Genomic DNA, 20,849 nt, shown 5'->3' with positions numbered 1-20,849 from the left:
AGAATGGTTTCACCAACATTTTCTTTTCGAGGTAAACCCTGGTTTTAATTTCTTTAAACCACAAGTCCCAACCCGTAAACGTATTGACGAGATTGATCCTCGTACGGGTTGGAGAAAACTCGTTCTTAAGGTAAAACCGCCAAAGACAATGAAACATGTACCGGCGAAAACGTTTCCATAGAGTCTTCACTTAACATTTTACCGCTGGTACTATGATAATCGTACTGGCGAGGCGTCATTGTTCTGGGTAAAGGCTTGAAGACCAGTTTTATTAGAGTTATCGATCCTATGTGGCTCGTTAACTTATCCGAAACAGACAATAACGTGCTGTTTGTGAACAAGATTTTGATAGAGTGCCATGATGACTACGACCGAGCTATGTAGTTACAGCGTGACGTACGTGTAAGTCACGAGTTCGGGATTCATAGTTGTCGAGATTGGTAGACAAAGCATTTCAAGTAATTTAAAGGCAAAGAGCTCAAGACGAGGGGTGTTTGTTAGTGCACGGTTTTGTCATCTCGAGTCTTTGTAATTTATTGGTTTTAATTTATTACTATTATAATGTTAAGGGTATTTATGGAAAAACAGTTCGTTCGTTATGTAATGGCTAATTCGTTAAGGATGTTTAACAAATTAGCCATTTCGTTAAATGTAAGATGGACTGTAATTCGTTATGTATGTTCCCATTCGTCATGGAATATTGACGAATGGGGGCATAACGAATCACTGATTCGTTATGCTTTCCTTTTATGTTTTGTAAGTTAACGAACTGGAGCCAATTCGTTATGGGATGTGCAACGAATTAGTCTCCATTTTTTTAAAGGTTGTTCATGCCCTCATAATTTCAGTTTTGAGATAATTATACTGAACCTCTGCTCAAACTCTCTCTCACTCAATTCTTCATTAACGTATTACTAATATTACACCTATTACAATTACTATTATATATTATACATAATTAAGATTATATTATAAACTAGATCCAAATCTAATCGATCTAATACAATTATATATTGATTAGATCTATAAGTATAAACGTAATTAGAAGGAACATCTTCTTTTAGAAGACCATTATTATCATCCAGACCTTCTCATTCAAGACCGTCAATACCAATTACCAGATCTGAACTCAGAAGAGAAAAACGTCTAGAAACTGATGTGGACATGCCAAACAATTTGTACCATGATCCTAAAACTGGTACATTGAGGGTGTTTATGAAAAGTGGGGCAGCAAGAACTATGGTATTTAATGATGATTTTAGAGATTTTACTACATAGGAACTTGCTGAGCTTGCACAATTGAAGGTTTATGACTATCATCAAAGAGAAAAGTTTGCAATGGCTCAACATAACAAATTGTTAAAAAATCTTAAAGAAAAATTCAAAATAGGGTTCCCAATGAACAAGAAAAGAAAGTTGGAACTCTCTGAAGCTGAAAGAAAAAGAAGGCATAAGAGTCTATGTGAGATAAGACTATCAAGTCTTCCTATCAACAAACCAAACAAACCAAGAAAAACCAAGGGAACAAGAAAGAATGTATCAATGTGAAAAGGGTTATCAAAGTTCCAAATGTAGAAGTACAAAGGAATGGGAGAATCTCAAATATTGTGTATGAAGAAAGGACAAAGAGTTTTCTACTCAGGAATTCTGATGGATTACTTCTGGGAACTATTGAATATGATTCTGATCTGCAATACTTGCACACTGATGAGTTGAGAGATAATATGTAATATCCTACTTTTGACAAAGATAAATAAAAGAAAGTTCATTTATTTAATAACATGTCGTTATTTAGTTTAGATAAATGAAATATTGAGTGTGGGCTTGGACATTAAAAGAGGGAATAAGGGATGGTGATGGGCCTTTGGTCCATGGGCTTAAGGGTATATAAACCCCTTAAACCTCCCTAAAACCCTAAACCTTCATTCTTATCATCTAGCCTCCATAACACACTCAAAAACACACACAAACAGCCTCCTTTATCTCAGACCAAGATCCGGAAGGAAAGACCCAAGTTTGTGGGTGATAGAGCGTTGTGACGAGCAAGACATACACCAAGCTTAGATCGTGTTCGTGAAACCGATTCGTTTAAGGTACGTTCTATAACGAAAAATTGTTCGGCTCATTTAGTGTTCCAAGATCTGTATATAACTGGTAAAAACAAATCAAACGCAATAATTCCCGTTGAAATTCATTAACATCTGTTCGGGTAATTGATCAAACATTGAGCTGTAAACTTATATCGATCAAATTCACTATTAATACACGATGTTTGGATGTTTGGATGATTAGGGTTTGTAGGCGCTGGTATACGAATCCATTGATACCAAATTCGTGTTATTTCGTCAAGATTTGAAGGTTAATTGCAAATATGATATTGGTTGACTATTTGGTGTTCTTGACGATTTTGACATTGACAATCTGAGTCAAAGATTGGGTGAGTACCGGTATTCTTTCTTTATGAGTAACGAATGACTGATCATTCGTTACACTGTCATAACGAATAGGATACATTCGCGTATCTTTATAGCGAATGAACCTTTCATTCGTCTTACAAAATTACGAATGGCATTTGTCATTCGTTATCCATTCGTTCTCAATGTGGAGACAACTAATGGAATCATTCGTTGTAGATACATTCGTGTGCTCCTGTAACGAATGAGCCTTTCATTCATCACAAAGAAATCACGTATGGCCTAATTCATTTGTTACTCATTCATTCGTCTAAGATCAAACCATTCGTCATCACAAATGTGATAACGAATGAGGCTTAACCAGAGGCCATTCGTTATAACGAATGAGTTAGCGAATAAGATAATAATTTAAGAATTCTAGTGAAATTTTTGTTAAGGACTGTTAATGAAAATAAATTATTTCTAAGCTGAACTGGAAGCTCGAACCCAGCCAGGGGTTCTGCCCCTTAGAACCTGTTAGGGGGTGTCGCCCCTAGACCCCTCTCCCAGGGGCGCGGCCCCCGGACCCCTGTCCAGTGAGGGTTATATTAAACTAGAAATACGATATGGGTAGTGATAGTTAATTAATACGTGTAATTGTTATATAGTTAGCCGCGCCCAGTTAAAGAGATGAATTACCATTAACTGGGTAAGGAACCGAGCTTAAGTGAGTTTTTAGCCCCATTTCCTTGTTATGTTTTTCGGGGCTGTGTGCATACACAACGTGAATGTTAATACACTTACCCTAAATGGTAAGTGTATGCTATGATGATTGATGTGATAATACAGTATTAATGTTGTTAATGAATGATTGTCGGTGCGTGAACAATCTTCGGATATTGCACATATCGTCAGGGCAAGCAATGTGTTGTATGTCTAATATGAGATAAGTATGTATTAAAGTACGTAATGAAATGAGTATGTACGGAAGTTTTTTTATACAGGGAAAGGTGTGTATGGTTATCAGATGGATGGAATGTATGTTTAAAAAGGAAACAGACCCTAATAATCTCAGTGAATGTAGGGAACAGACCCTAATAGTATTTGCGAATGTAGGTACAGACCCTAATATATTTGCGAATATAGGAAACAGACCCTAATAATATCTGCGAATGTAGGGGACATACCCTAATAATATCTGCGAAGGTTACAGGGCAAATACTCTTTAAAATGTATATGTATGGATGAAATTGTGTATGTATGTATGAAAGAAAGGTAATAGGATAAGTATGAATATGTATCTTCCGATACGTATATACATGTACGTATGTGAATGTATTGTATGTTGTCTGATTAACTATAACTCACTCATCGTACCTAACTTTTAGTATGCACGCAGATGAATAGGTTAAGGCAGCTCACTTGATTGAAGACACATGGCATTGGAGTGAAGATACTGGCATCTTGGGAAGAATGCTGTGATGTTTTAAAATGGCTTTTAAATTATGTTTCAAGAAAAAAGTTGTTTAATTTGGAAGGATTTGAATGATTATATAATATATGTTTGAAGTTTTATATTCCGCGAAAATTTTTAATTAACTCTGATATTTAGAACCATGTTTATGAGTAAATCCAACGCCAAAGTAAGGCACCGAGACTGGGGCCTTACAAGTTGGTATCAGAGCATAAGTTCGAGATAATTAAGCATCCTACATGTTTAGACTCGAACAGAGAATGGGACTTAGTAACTAAAGAAAGAAGATGCCTATTCAAGAAAGACATGTGTCACTCAAGCAAGAGAAGTAAAGGTAAAGTAAATGATTAATTTCTTGTGTAATGTAAGAAAGTGTAAGAAGTTAGCTTAATTTCTAGAGATAGGAGTATCCGATTATATGAAATGTTTGGTTGATTAACTTTTTAAAGTAGAATCTAGTACATGTAACACCCTGGCTAAAGCGGCATACGCCCGGGTGCGACGTACAGATTGCTCAAAACACATGTGACACTATTAAGTGACAATATTATCATTAATTCATTCAAAGGCATCAAGTACACAAGTTATTTCAAATGAACAAACACAAGGGAAAAGGAACAAAACAAACATCTTCTTATTTATTATTTAGATAACCTAACTTCTAGTATCCTCGTCCTTTCATCCTCTAATGAAAGTACTTGTAGCATATATATAAAATAAAGTCAAATAATTAAATAGTTGGTGAGTTCACACAAGTTTTGACATAACTATATAAAAATCTGCAATTCCATGAACAAGTATAAATGAGCAAGTAAAGTCCTTTCCAGTTGGGATTGTGCACCAACATACTTGGATAATAGTGCAAGTAAGTGTCTTTTCCGTTGGTAACCACCAACATACACGGATCGGGATTCCCTATTCCACTCATAACATCGAGGTCCTGAGTGCATAGGGGGGCGTATGATCATACTTAATGAGGAAACGACGAGCACGTAATCTTTGAGCAAGTAAGAAAGTAAACATACAAGTCCATGTAACGAATTGTAGTTTGTAGATAGTAAATAAATGAAATTGAATTTGTTGATAGGATATATATGCTACCCCCAAAATAGTTATAATGGGTTAAAAAGGGGGGGGGGGGTGAGAAACTCACCTTTGAGGTTGGATGACAACTTGGAAACAATACGGAAAGCATGTTATATGAAACCGAAGGATCTAATCTCGCGAGCTAAAATAATAAACACGATAACTACTAACTAAATAATGGAAATAACATGTCAGTCCTTAAGTTCATGTATTATTGTTTGTGTATATATAGTTATATACTTTACACCTTTTAATTTATAATAATGTTTAAGTTTTACAGAATTAACGATTTATTATTATAATATTATTTATGAGTTTACTATTAAATTTTTATACAATAATGCTTACGGGGTTTTAGCGTTATAGGTATATTTTAGTATAACATTTGATGATTTAGTTTCTATAAAGTTATAACGATATTATATTATATATATATATATATATATATATATATATATATATATTTATATATATTTTTTATGAGTTTTAATAAAGGGTTAGGGTTTGTAAAAGTTGGATTCTTGGACAAAAAGATTAAAAACAATCTAAACAATTGTTATTTAACTTAAAAATGATTTTATTAATTTTATATAATTTATAAATTTATATTTGATTTATTAAAACCATTAAAATAGTTTGTAAAACATACAAAAATGAGACTGTAGTGACCCGGGTTCGAACCCGGGTCTTCATGACCACAGCAAACTCACTTTACTACTGAACCAAACTGATTTTTGCTTAAAAGATGGAAACTGTTTAATATAAACAACTCTTTACTTCATCTTCTTCCTTATCCAAACACTAGATCTAATACTCTTAATCTGTTGATTTTTTGTCCGATTTATGTTAGGGGTTTTGTTTATCGTGTTAAAACGAATCAAAACCATGTAAAAATTACCTTCGATGGTGTCGGGAAGATGGTGGACGGAGTTTCACCGAAACCGATATAATAAGAAAGGATTCATGATTATAAACAGTTTGTTTGTTAAATATTATACTCGAAAAGCGTTTAGGAGATGATTACCGTCCTATTTATAGTGTGAATACGATAAATTCGTGTTAATGGTGTTTTTATTAGAATCCGGTTAGTGGTTGATTAATATGCGTTAAATGGATCGTAAATGACAAAATAAATTAAATAATAATGGTTAGGATTTGTGGAGACGTCGTTTTGTTAGATTAACAGGTTAAAAAGAGGTGTAATTGGGGCATTTTGAGTGTCCCCGGCACCGGAAATCTCGTGGCCGGACTTTGTTCGGAAAAACGAACGTGGTAGAGGGAGGCTAGGCTGGGTTTGTTAATTATTATTATTATTATTATTATTATTATTATTATTATTATTATTATTATTATTATTATTATTATTATTATTATTATTATTATTATTATTATTATTATTATTATTTTAAGCAATATACACTTTTGGCCCCTAGACTTTATAAACATATATAAAACTAATTTTGAAGTTTATTTAATCCTTAACCCTTAACTTTATAAATATATACATTTAGATAGAAAACTTAATATATTTAGATTGTTTACGTTTTATACCCGAATAATTTGAATCTTGATTATTTTATAGACTTTTAAGTCTCGGAGATTCGTTAACAGAGCAATATGAATATAAAGTGAACTTAAACGAACTTTAAATCATTGAAATTTATATAAATTCATTACTTTTAAAAGCGAATATATTGAAACGACAAAGCGGGTCGGTTTAACGAATAAAAATACAAATACGAATACGAAAAATTGACAAATGTCAAAGCATTCCTTACCTTTGAAAATTTCGTCCCAAAATTAAGTAGAGGAATCCGTAACAAAAAGATTAGGATACTTTGTTCGCATTTGATTATCTCGTTCCCAGGTGAATTCAACGCCATGCTTGGATTCCCAACGTACCTTTACCAAAGGTATACGACTTCGTTTAGTTCCCTTGTCTTCGAGATCCATGATTTCCACCAGTTTCTTGACAAAGTGCATTGTTTTATCGATGCGCACTTCGTCGAGTGGTACATGCAAGTTTCCCTCAACAAGACATTTCTTTATATTTGAAACATGAAACGTCAGATGGACGCTAGAAAGCTCTGGAGGAAGTTCGAGTGTGTAAGCAACACTACCAACAAAGGCAAGAATTTTGAAAGGTCCAATGTAACGAGGAGATAGTATTCCTTTCTTGCCAAAATGAACAACACCTTTCCAAGGAGATACCTTGAAAAGGACACGGTCTCCAACATTAAACTCAAGAGGACGTCGTCGGTTATCGGCATAACTCTTTTGACGGCTACGAGCTGTTAAGAGGTTTTGTCGGATTGGAGCAATTAAATCTGTAGTCTCTTGAACAAGTTCCGGACCGGTGATTTGGGTTTCACCAACTTCGTTCCAACAGATAGGTGATCGACATTTACAACCATAGAGAGTTTGGAACGGAGCCATACCGATACTCGAATGAAAACTATTATTGTACGAGAACTCAATCAAGTGAAGATGAGAATCCCAGTTTCAACCGAAATACATGACACATGACCTAAGCATGTCTTCGAGCATTTGAATCGTGCGCTCGGATTGTCCATCGGTTTGAGGATGATAGGCGGTGCTAAGATCTAATCGAGTTCCCAATGCATTTTGAAGCGAAGACCAGAAATAAGAAGTAAAACGGCTATCACGATCGGAAATGATACGCAAAGGTATACCATGACGACAAACAATACGCTGAACATAAATTTGTGCGAGTTGACCAACCGAAAACATTTCTTTGATCGGGATGAAATGAGCAGATTTAGTCAAACGTTCAACTATAACCCAAATACCGTCGTGACGGTTTCGAGTGGTTGGGAGCTTGAACACAAAATCCATGGAGATATCTTCCCATTTCCTAATAGGGATGTGTGGTTGAACGAGCAAACCAGATGGTTTTTGATGCTCGGCCTTAACTTTAATGCAAGTAAGGCATTTTCCCACATATAACGTGATATCTTTCTTCATACCGGGCCACCAAAATGTGGACCGTAGATTGAAATACATCTTATCCGCACTGGGATGAATGGAATATCGAGACTTATGAGCTACGTCCATGATGAATGCGCGAAGATCGTCATGAATAGGATCCCACACACGATTGAGGTAATACAACAAACCATCACGCTTAGTTTCAAGTTGATTCTCGACACCACAGGGCATTTCATCATACATATTTCCCTCGGTGACAGAGACACGTTGGGCTTCAAAGATATGGAGTTGAAGATCGGTTTGAACGGTCACACAATGAAGCAGAACTGATTTCACATGGGTCTTTCGACTAAGGGCGTTGGCTACAACATTCGCTTTACTAGGATGATAACGAATTTCGTAGTCGTAGTCGCTAAGTATTTCGGCCCATCGGCGTTGCCGCATGTTTAGATCTTTTTGGTCGAAAATATGTTGAAGACTCTTGTGGTCGATGAATACCACGCACTTAGTTCCATAGAGGTAATGTCTCCAAATTTTCAACGCGAATACAACGGCACCGAGTTCTAGATCATGCGTTGTATAATTGTTTTCATTAACCTTAAGTTGTCAAGAAGCATAGGCGATAACTTTACCTCGTTGCATAAGGACACAACCGAGGCCTTGATTGGAAGCATCATAATAGACAACAAAATCCTCATTGCCTTCGAGAAGCGCAAGGATTGGTGCATCGCAAAGCATGCGCTTAAGAATTTGAAAAGCTTCATCTTGCTTTTCCCCATTCAAAATGTTTATCCTCATGAGTTAATGAAGTTAGAGGCAAAGAGATCTTGGAATAATTAAGAATGAAGCGACGATAGTAACCCGCAAGTCCAAGAAATGAACGAACTTCGGTAGGAGTGGTTGGAGTTTTCCAATTCTTAACGACTTCGATTTTGGCTGGGTCAACGTGAATACCCTTTTCGTTTACTATATGCCTTAAGAACGGAATTTTTTTCAACCAGAACTTGCACTTTGAGAACTTAGCATAAAGCTGTTCCTTCCTTAAGAGATCAAGGATGGAATGAATAAATAAGAATGTCGTAAATAAAAACCATCACGAATTTATTTAGGTAAGGTTTGCATACGCGGTTCATGAGATCCAAAATCACCGCGAGTGCATTGGTTAGCCCAAAAGGTATAACCCTAAATTCGTAATGCCCATAATGAGTCAGAAAAGCGGTTTTAGGCATGTCATCTTCGTGCACGCGTAGTTGATGATAACACGAACGAAGATCAATCTTTGAGAAGCATGAAGCTCCTTGAAGTTGATCAAAAAGATCGTCAATACGAGGCAAAGGATAGCGATTTTTTATTGTGAGCTTGTTGAGCTCGCGATAATCTATGCACATACGGAAGGATCCATCTTTCTTCTTGACGAAAAGAACGGGTGCGCCCCATGGAGATGAATTAGGGCGAGTGAACCCTTTGTCCAAAATTTCTTGGAGCTGGTTAGACAATTCTTGCATCTCGGAGGGTGCAAGACGATACGGAGCCCTCGCAATCGGGGTTGCACCAGGAACGAGATCGATTCGAAATTCAATATCACGAATAGGAGGAAGACCCGAAACATCATCGGGAAACACCTCAGGATATTCGCGAACAACAGGAATGTCCTCAATTTTTCTTTCCTTCTTTTCCGCCACATGGGCTACGAATGCTATATATTTCTTGCGTAAGTACGTTTAGGCTTGAAAACAAGTGATAAAATTTAGGCTCGAGGGAGATGTGTTTTCACCCGTGACACGAAGGATTTGAACATCGGCAAGCGGAATACGAATGAACTTCTCGAAGGAAACAATTTCAGCACTTTGAGCAGATAGCCAGACCATTCCTACTATGATGTCAAAATTTCCCAATTTCATAGGAATGAGGTCGATTGAGAACTTGTGGCCGTTTAGATTTAATTTGCAATTTCGAATAACCGAGTCAATTGTTACAGATTTACCATTAGCAACCTCAAGAGAATACGAGTTCTTGAACTTAGATCGGGGTTTAGCAAGTAAAGGCTCAAATTCAAAAGACACAAAGCTCATATAGGCACTGGTATCAAATAAAATAGTTGCAAAGTGGTCATTTACGAGAAACGTACCGTTCACCACATCGCCGTTTTGCTGAGCCTGATTAGCGCTAATCATAAAGGCACGCCCATGATTTTCTTAGGAGCTTGAGCAACTTGAATGATCTGACCACATTGTGGTGCAGGAACTAAAATGGCGGGATGCGGCTGAACTTGAGCTTGGTTAGCCAACAATGGTGGAACCTATGGCTGATAAGCTTGTTGGGTTTGGTACGTCTGAATCTGGTACAGCGGAGCTGGAGCAAGCTGAAGGGTGTTCACATGTGCGAGTCGTGGACACACATTCCGAAAGTGGTTAGGATCATCACAATTATACCAAGCTCTCATCTGATTTATGAGTTGAACATATGGCACAGGATAGGGGTTGGGTTGAGAAAACCGCTGAGGAGAAGTTGGTACAATAGCAGTCTCACGACAAGCGGTGCTAAGGTGCCCAAAACGGTTGCAGCAGGTGCATCGGCGGCAAGCATCATTGGCGGGGTGATGACGTCGACAAAAGTTGCAATACGGATGGGGTCCGTTGTAGAGTTTCTTGTGTGGTGATGCGAGGTTAAGCTGAGGTTGAAGTGCGATTTGTTAAGTTAACGCATAGTTTTTGCGCTTCTTGCTATGGTGATGTGAGGAGGAAGTTGGCTTTGATGACTCGGGTTTCAATTCTTTGGACTCGGTAGAGGGTTTATCAGCATATTTCTTTGATCCCTTCAACGTCAAGGTACCAGCTTTAACATGATTATCAGTTAAAGTTGCAGCAAGGTTAATCAAGTCACCTAGTTTCTTGGGAGCACTACTCAAAACACTATCTTGAATTTGTCTCGGTAGTCCCCAAATTTAAGTATCTATGGCACGCGTAGTTGGGATAACAAGGTGAGGTACCAGCAAACCGAGTTCATTGAAACGAGAAGTGTAAGCTGCGTGCTCACCACTCTCTTGTTTGAGGTTCCAAAACTCAGCTTCCAAGTTCATAAGCTCACTTGGAGGGCAGAACTTCTTGGTCATCATTTCTACCTTCAGTCCCGTCAAACTCTGGAGGTTTGGTACCGGTGAAAGTCTTAAACGAACAGTGAGATGATTTAGGCTCAATAGAAGCAGAGGTGACATTAGCAGAAAGATTTGGGTGAGTTTGGGTCATCATATGAGGAAGGACAGCAGCTAGTTGTTTTGTGATCTGAGCGATCAACTTGCGGCTGGAAGAACGACGCTGGTTGAAACGGAGAGACATTATGCGAACAATGGTGGCGAAATTGTGAGATTTGGAATAGGGTGTGGTATAAAAATCCTTGTTAAAGTTTGCTTTGAAAGAAACAAATAAATAAACATAAATAAATAAATAAAAATGATAACAATGGTACTAAATCTTGTGTGGAACTTTAGAGTTTTCATGAATCACCATGGACTCTTATTTTCCAAACATCAAAGAAACTCGAAATCAAATCGAACCAAAAGCTGAGTATTCATGCATAGACTTCCAGATAAAACACATTGTAAAACATTGAGGGTCGGAGTCACATGTCACATGAACCACCATGACTTACGTCGCATCCTTAGGAATGCAACCACTTTCTTTTCACAAAGAGAACATGGTCACGTTTGAAATCCTAAAGTTCATGCCCTTTCCTAACTCTCCAGGTAAGCAACCAGGTCCCGCGTCTGATTGGGATTTATGTGCATTGCTTATCCTTAGGTTTTAATTACCTTGGTGTCAAGTGTTTCGGATAACAAGCATGTCCCCTTTACAGTTACTACATACCCGCCATAAAGAACCATCTTTAAGAAGAATAAATATAGGTACACCACAATAAAAATCAATAATTGAAAATGTTGGAAAAATCTTTGTTTTTTAGGCATAAGCCTTGGACTTGTCTGTGCTTGTGTAATTGAAGTAATTGAATCATTAGTATAATAGTTACAACTAAGTGCTTTGAACAATCACATAAGGACCACATAAATTCTAATTATGCAACCTAAGCAATTTAGCAAATAAACTATAATTAACTAGAACACTACGTATAATGTCCTATCTTATAGCACGGCTATGATACTAATCTGTAACACCTCGGCTAAAGCAGAATACGCCCGGGTGCGATGTACAGATTGCTGAAAACACATGTGACACTATTAAGTGATAATATTATCATTAATCATTCAAAGGCATCAAGTACACAAGTTATTTCAAATGAACAAACACAAGGGAATAGGAACAAAACAAACATCTTCTTGTTTATTATTTAGATAACCTAACTTCTAGTATCCTCGTCCTTTCATCCTCTAATGAAAGTATATGTAGCATAGATATAAAATAATGTCAACTAATTGAATAGTTGGTGAGTTCACACAAGTTTTGACATAACTATATAAAAATCTACAATTCCATTAACAAGTATAAATGAGCAAGTAAAGTCCTTTCCAGTTGGGATTGTGCACCAACGTACTCGGATAATAGCACAAGTAAGTGCCTTTTTCGTTGGTAACAACCAACGTACTTGGATCGGGGGTCCTTATTCCACTCATAACATCGAGGTTTTGAATGCATAGGGGGGCGTATGATCATGCTTAATGAGGAAACCATGAGCACGTATTGTTTGAGAAAGTAAGCAAGTAAACACACAAGTCCATGTAACGAATTGTAGTTTGTGGATAGTAAATAAACGAAATTGATAGGATATATATGCTACCCCCCCCCCCAAAAAAATAGTTAAAAGAGTAAAGGGGGGTGAGAAACTCTCCTTTGTGGTTGGATGATAACTTGGAAACAAAACGGAAAGCGTGTTATATGAAACCGAAGGATCGAATCTCGCGAGCTAAATTAATGAACACGATAATTACTAACTAATAATGGAAATAACATGTCGGTCTTTAATTCATGTATTATTGTTTGTGTATATATAGTTATATACTTTTACACCTTTTAACGTATAATAATGTTTAAGTTTAACAGATTTAACGATTTATTATTATAATATTATTATGAGTTTACTATTAAATTTGTATATAATAATGCCTACAAGGTTTTAGCGTTATAGGTATATTTGAGTATAACATTTGGCGATTTAGTTTCTATAAAGTTATAATGATATTATATTATATATATACATATATTATATATATATATATATATATATATATATATATATATATATATATATATTACGAGTTTTAATAAAGGGTTCGAGTTTGTAAAAGTCGGATTCTTGGATAACAAGATTAAAAACAATCTAAACAATTGTTATTTAACTTAAAAATGATTTTATTATTTTTATATAGTTTATAAATTTATATTTGATTTATTAAAACTATTAAAATAGTTTGTAAAACATATAATAATGAACCTGCAGTGACCCGGGGTCGAACCCAGGTCTTCATGAGCACAACAAACTCACTTTACCACCGAACCAAACTGTTTTTTGTTTAAAAGATGGAAACTGTTTAATATAAACAACTCTTTACTTCATCTTCTTCCTCATCCAAACCCTAGATCTAATACTCTTAATCTGTTGATTGTTTGTCCAATTTATGTTAGGGGTTTTGTTTATCGGGTTAAAACGAATCAAAACCATGTAAAAATTACCTTCGATGGTGCCGGGAAGATGGTGGGCGGAGCTTGACCCGAACCGAGATAATAAGAACGGATTCAAGATTATAGACAGTTTGTTTGTCAAATATTATATTCGAAAAGCGTTTAGGAGATGATTATCGTCCTATTTATAGTGCCAATTCGATTAATTCGTGTTAATGTTTTTTATTATAATCTGGCTAGTGGTTTATTAATACGCATTAAATGGATAGTAAACAATAAAATAAATTACATAATAATGGTTAGGAGTTGTGGAGACGTCGTTTGGTTAGATTAACGGGTTAAAAAGAGGTGTAATTGGGGCATTTAGAGGGTCGCCAGCACCGGAAATCCGGCGGCCTGACTTTGGTCGGAAAAACGAACGGGGGAGAGGGAGGCTGGGCTGGGTTTGTTAATTATTATTATTGTTATTATTATTATTATTATTATTTAAAGTAATATACACTTTTGGCCCCTAGACTTTATAAACATATATAAAACTAATTTTAAACTTTATTTACTCCTTAACCCTTAACTTTATAAATATATATATTTCGATAGAAAACTTGTTATATCTTAGTATATTTAGATTGTTTACGTTTTATACCTGAATAATTTGAATCTTGATTATTTTATAGACTTTTAAGACTAGGAGATTCGTTAACAGAACATTATGAATATAAAGTGAACTTAAACGAACTTTAAATCATTGAAATTTATATAAATTCATTACTTTCCAAAAGCAAATATATTGAAACGACAAAGCATGTCAGTTTAATTAATACAACTACAAATACGAAAAATTGACAAATGTCACGGTACATGTGGACTCACAAAGGGAAGTGCATAGGACATGGAGAGTAACATGATCAGATAATCACAGTTGCCACAGTTATTACCTGTTAGCCTTTACTATCCTTGTACTAAATAGTTCCTTTAGTGATGATGTTTGTGTTTCCTTTATAGATTACGAATGACTGGAGCACGGAAAGCTGTTGGCCGAGGAGGTCGTGCTCGATGTCCCGGTAGGCCGCATATTAACCCGATACCATCTGAGGAACTAATTACTAACACAATAGAGAAATGGAGTGCGACTGTAAAAGGTCAAAGCAACAACGAAGGGTATCAATTGGATCATGCGATGCAAGCCGCCATTTCTCAAGCTGTAGCTGCTGCAGTGAAGAATTTGTGAGGACCACTGAGAGGGCAGGGGATGCCGGTAAAAAAACTGATGATGGGGAAGGTGATTCGAATGAATTTTGATTTGTGAAAGTTGATGAGAGGAAAAGAGGCCGAGGTAGGTGTAACTACAAGTCGTTCAAATGTTGTGACCCACCAAAGCTGACTGGTTTGGGGGACGCAATCGCTACTCTCCATTGGATAACCGCCATGGACAAGGTTATCCAAATTAGCGAGTGTCGTCCAGACCAAGCAGTTGGTCATGCTACCTAGTCGTTTGGATATGAAGCTATAGCCTGGTGGGAGTCGGTAGATGAAGCTATAGCCTGGTGGGAGTGGGATGACTTGATGGATATGGTCATGAAATATTTTTGTGCTGATGCTGAAGTTGAGATGGCTGAGATAAGGTTTTTGAATCTAAAGGCGGGAAAAATGACAAACCGCGAGTACACCACTGAGTTCAACCGCATGTCGAGGTTGGTTCCCGACATGGTTAATACTGAAGTTAAAAGGATCAAGTGCTACATAAGAGGACTACCACAGAACGTCTGCACCTTAGTCAGGACTAATAATACTACTACATTCGAATCTACTGTTGAACTCACTGAGATGGTTTATGATGATCTGACTGTGGAGGATACGGTGGTGGAAGAGAAGAATGAGAAGAAATGAGTTGTTTATGCCAAGCGACCTGGTACCCAATCATGGAACCCTAGAGATAAGCGACAAAAAGTGTAGGAGAAAAAATCATGTAAGACTTGCGGGAAGATGAACGCTGGTGAGTTCAAGTGGGGCACTAGTTATGATGTGTGCCGTAAGTGTGGGAAATCCCATGGTGGGGAATGCAGGCTAGGGTTGAATACTTGTTACAAATGAGGTAATATGGGGCATTTTGCTCGTTGCCATGCAAAGGCCACTTGTTATAGGTGCGGGCAGACAGGTCACTTAGCAAGGGCTTGTACGGGTGGTGAAGCTAGAGGAAATGAGGGAAAGGATGCTGAGCAAGCTAGGCTAAGGACTAAGGCCTACATGCAGACTCAAGAGCAAGCCAAGTAGATCCCAGAGGTTGCAGCTACCGTATTGTTTGATTCAGGTGCAAACCGAAGTTTTTTAGCTACGATATTTAGTAAGTTAGCCAAAATTAAATGTTGTCGTGTGCCTGAAACCTTTACAGTAGAAAATGATAGTGAGATCTCGGTTAGGATAATGGGAATGGTTAAGGATTGTAAGATAGAGTTATAGGGACATGATTTTCCTGTTACCTTATATGTTATGACCTTAGGGGGTTCCATTTGGTTTTGGGAATTGGTTGGATATATGAGTTTGAGGCTCAAATAGTGTTTAAGAGTAAGTTGATAAGGTTAAAGCCCTTGGATGGTGGTACGGTGATGGTTTATGGTGATAAAGAAAGTTTAGGGCTTAATGTCATTTCGATGATAAAAGCCAAAGGTTTGTTAAGACGAGGGTGTGGTGCCTGCCTGGCGTATGTTCTCAAAGCTACGGCCGAGACGAAAGAAGTAAAACATGTTTCTGTTGTGCAAGATTACCAAGAAGTGTTCCCTGAGGACCTTCTGGGGTTGCCACAAGAGTGAGAGGTAGAATTCCAGATAGACTTAATACCAGGAGCACAACCCGTCGCGAAAGCACCTTACCGCATGGCGTCGTCTGAGGTGAAAGAATTGATGTCCCAACTACAAGAACTCCTTGATAAAGGTTTTATAAGACCGTGGGGCGCATCGGTGTTGGTTGTTAGAAAGAAGGATGGAAGTATGAGAATGTGTATAGACTATCGTGAGTTGAACAAACTTTCGATGAAGAACATATGTCCGTTGCCACGGATTGATAATTTGTATGATCCACTACAAGGTTCGAGTTGGTTCTCACGAATAGACCTTAGATCAGACTATCATCAGTTGAAGGTGAAAGAGGCAGACATCCCAATGACAGCGTTTCGGACGCGGTATGGACACTACGAATTCCTCGTGATGTCGTTCGGTGTAACGAATGCTCCCGCAACATTTATGGATATGATGAATAGGGTATGTCGGTCGATGTTAGATAAGTCAGTCATCGTTTTCATTGACGACATATTGATTTATTCTAAAAGCGAGTCTGACCATGCTGAGCATCTAAGAGAAGTATGGAGATTTTGAAGGAAGAGAAATTGTATGCTAAGCTTTCGAAGTGCGTGTTCTGGTTGCACGAGGTACAATTTCTATGTTACGTAATCAACCCTGAAGGGATTACTATGGACCCAGCTAAGATTGAGAAAATAATGAATTGGAAGACTCCGCAAAACCCGACTGATATACGCAACTTCTTAAGGTTGGCTGGCTATTATAGGAGATTCATTGAAGGCTTCTCCAATATAGCCGCACCATTGAGCGGAATGACCCAGAAGTCTGTACTATTCAACTGGGGTAAGTTACAGGATGAGGCTTTTGAGGAATTGAAGAAAACACTCACACAAGCTCCTATCCTTGCTCTACCTGATGGTGACGAGGATTTGGTTGTTTGCACTGACGCCTCGCATCGTGGGTTAGGTTGCGTGTTAGTGCAACGAGGAAAAGTGATAGCTTATGCGTCCAGATAGTTGAAGGTTCATGAGAGTACCTACCTGACACATGAATTAGAGCTAGCGCCAGTAGTGCCTGCTCTCAAGATATGTAGACATTATCTGTATGTTACTAAGTGAACTATTTACACCGATTATAAGAGTTTAAAGTACTTCTTCGAGCAGAAATAGTTGAACATGAGATAGAGGAGGTGGTTGGAATTGATAAAAGACTATGATAGTGACATCGAATACTATCCTGGTAAGGATAATGTGGTTGCTGACGTGCTAAGACGTAAGAATGAAGAAGTCATTGCAACAGTGAAGTCTTATAAGTTGATCATTAACTCAGATCTCTTTGAAATAATCATCAAGGTGCAATCAGAGGTGCTTGCAAATGAAGGCTAATGTGAAAGGAAAGAATATTCGGACAACAAGATGAGCTGATGGAAAACAGTCATGGTGTGATGACTAGGTTTGACCGCATGTGGATTCCGTGCCATGGGGATTTTAAAGACCGAATCCTAGATGAAGCTCATAAGTCAAAATACTCGATCCATCTAGGATCCACCAAGATGTGTCAATACCAAAAGAGTATAAAGAATAAAGTAGTAGATTATGTGAGTAAGTGCTTAACTTGTTTGCAAGTCAAAGCTGTGTTGTTAGTGCACGGTTTTGGTGTCCGTAGTAATCTAATAAGTTAGAGATAGTCTAGATTGTATATTTATTGTAAAATGGCCATTCTCTATGGTTTGTATAGCGAATGGGTCCATTCGTTAGTTAACTAGTCTATTCGTTAAGTTATTACCATTCGTTATAAAGGCATAACGAATGGTGTCTCATTCGTTACTAATGTATAACGAATGAGGCCAACTTAACGAATGGAGCTTCGGCCAATAAATAGGCAGCTCATGTTCATAATATATATATATATATATATATATATATATATAGAGAGAGAGAGAGAGAGTGAGAGAGAGAGAGATCTAAGTTATCCTCCATAAGTTATTATTCTCTCCATAATGTATTCATCCTAATTATCAATAAACTATTATTTAACGTAATGATCGATCTCATGTTTCTTGTATTGATGCTTCGGGTTAGCTGCTAGATCCTGGATCGTAAAAGGTTCACTCATGTGTAGGGTTTTCACAAGATTATCAAAGTCATATAAACTCATTTATATGAAAAATGCAGCAGATAAATTAGTTTTAAATCTTGTTATTTAAATTAATTTAAACCGATTTTATATGTAAAACCCAAAACCCGGATCCATATACAAGAATACATGCTATCAAAATTACCAACCATAAGGTGTTTATGTAATACAACATTTCAAGATGCAAAGGAATATGCAGAACATGATGGTTGAATAGAGCTAGCCTTCAAGAGAGAAGTGCCTCAAGCTTTTATACCCTCAAGCCACCAACAAACATCTTGTATTGCTAGAATTTGTACTTAGAACTCCTTCTTGTTCTTCTCTTTGTTTGGCCGAAAATGGGAAGAGAAAAGAGAGAGTTTACTTTTGTGTGAGAGAGAGAAAAATTATGTTCAAAGTGCACCACCCTTGGACCAAACAAACTCAATGCATATTATTGATAACAATAATAATAATAAAGAGATGAGACAGAGGGGGAAAGGGGGGGCCGACCCACTTTGGTATCCCTCCCAAATTTAAACTCAAAACTAATAAATCTTACTTATGTTATGTATGTTATAAAATAATGTAACATAACATGGTCTAAGTAACATGTAAATGTAACAATTCCTACATATAGTTATTTAACCAACTTAAATAACAATATGAAATTTCTTCTCTCAAAATATAAATAATTCATATAATTTATTTATTACACAGGTGCAAATATCTGGAAACCCAATTTATAAATATTCTAAGTGTTGATATTTATTTGACAGATCATATATTGAAAAACATATCCTAGTGTTTGTCTAGCTTGTTATTTGGTATGACCCGACTTGGATCATAACGTACTAGCCACATCAATTAGAATATGTGTCATGGGAAGATCGAGTCCAACAATCTCCCACTTGCACAAGATACATAGATGATTGATGCAAGTAGCAAATACCGCCTAACAACGGTTTACTACTCCTAATTCGTATGACGAAGTGCCATTCAATAACATCATCCCCTTCAAGTCCCTTACTTGAAATGATTTAGGTGAATCTATTATTTATCCTTTTGCCACAGATGTCATGTCAATTCCAGAGACAGAGTTATCATGCTCTGTCTCTTTTAACCAGAGAATGATCAGAGAGTGATCATTCTCTGTTGATTTAACTTAGCAGGCCTTGTAGATCTTACTCTCAACGAATAAGAGGGACAGATCCCCTTTTGACTACATACGTCTCTCACAATTACCTTGTAATAAACTTAATCTTAGCCTTATGTACCGTCATGTTTCAGAGCAGCGAAGAACTAATTCAAAATGTAATATTCGATGAATATCAAGACCCAATATGTATCTTAGTTTGGAGTATACTATGATATTCGCCTTTACTCAAATTAACTTATGATCAATCACAAAGATTCCTTGTAGTAATATTTGAGGGCGGGTCAGTCCAATATTTATAACCCATAAATATGTATGAACCTTGGCAGCAAACCCTTAATCTATATTCATACCTTATGAATATCCACCAATTCAAATTCATAATAGTCTTACCTTCATATTTGGTCCCACAAATATGAGTGACTGCGGACATTTAGAATAATTAACTTATTCATGGATTTAAACATGCTAAAATGGAAAATAACTCAAAAGTCATAATAATAAACCATATTCATATGAATGAGTCAAAATAACAATTAGTCCGATATCCGAATAAAAATAGATCAAATCCAATAAAGGAGCTTCGTGAGTGGATCCGCAATGTTTTAATTGGTGTGAACTTTGCGAATACATAATTTTCCCTTTAAAACTTTATCCCTTATGTAGTGGAATCTTCGCTCAATGTGCCTTGTCTTTTGATGTGCATGGGGTTCCTTGATTTCACAAAAGATCTCTAGAGGGTCCTAAATGGTATGGACCACCCCTAGGTCAGCAATGAACTTCCTTATCCACGCAGCTTCTTGAGTTGCCAAAGAGGCGACGATGTATACCAATTCAGTGGTGGATAATGCTACCACATCTTGTTTTGCGCTCTTCCAATAGACTGCCCCACCACTCATAACGAAAATATATCTAGATTGTGATCGAGAATCATCTCGATCAGTTTGGAAACTCGCATATGTGTAACCCTTTACAACGATTTCCTCGTCACCAGAACCATATATTAGAAACATATCCTTAGTCCTTCTAAGATATTTCAATATACTCTTAACTGCCATCCAATGGCTACTTCCCGGATTTTGTTGGTATCTACTTGTCATGCTTAAAGCGCATGATACATCCGGCCTAGTGCATATCATAGCATACATTATGGATCCTATAGCCGATGAATATGGAATTCCTTTCATTTTCTCTTGCTCATCCTTTGAGCTTGGACATTGAGACTCCTTCAATATTGATCCTCTTTGAATAGGT

Source organism: Bidens hawaiensis, unplaced genomic scaffold, assembly GCF_021521415.1.
Source record: "Bidens hawaiensis isolate Kalapana, Puna unplaced genomic scaffold, B.hawaiensis_p1.1 tig00003288_1, whole genome shotgun sequence".
In the NCBI taxonomy this organism is placed as follows: domain Eukaryota; kingdom Viridiplantae; phylum Streptophyta; class Magnoliopsida; order Asterales; family Asteraceae; genus Bidens; species Bidens hawaiensis.
Note: the sequence above shows the minus strand (reverse complement) of the source record.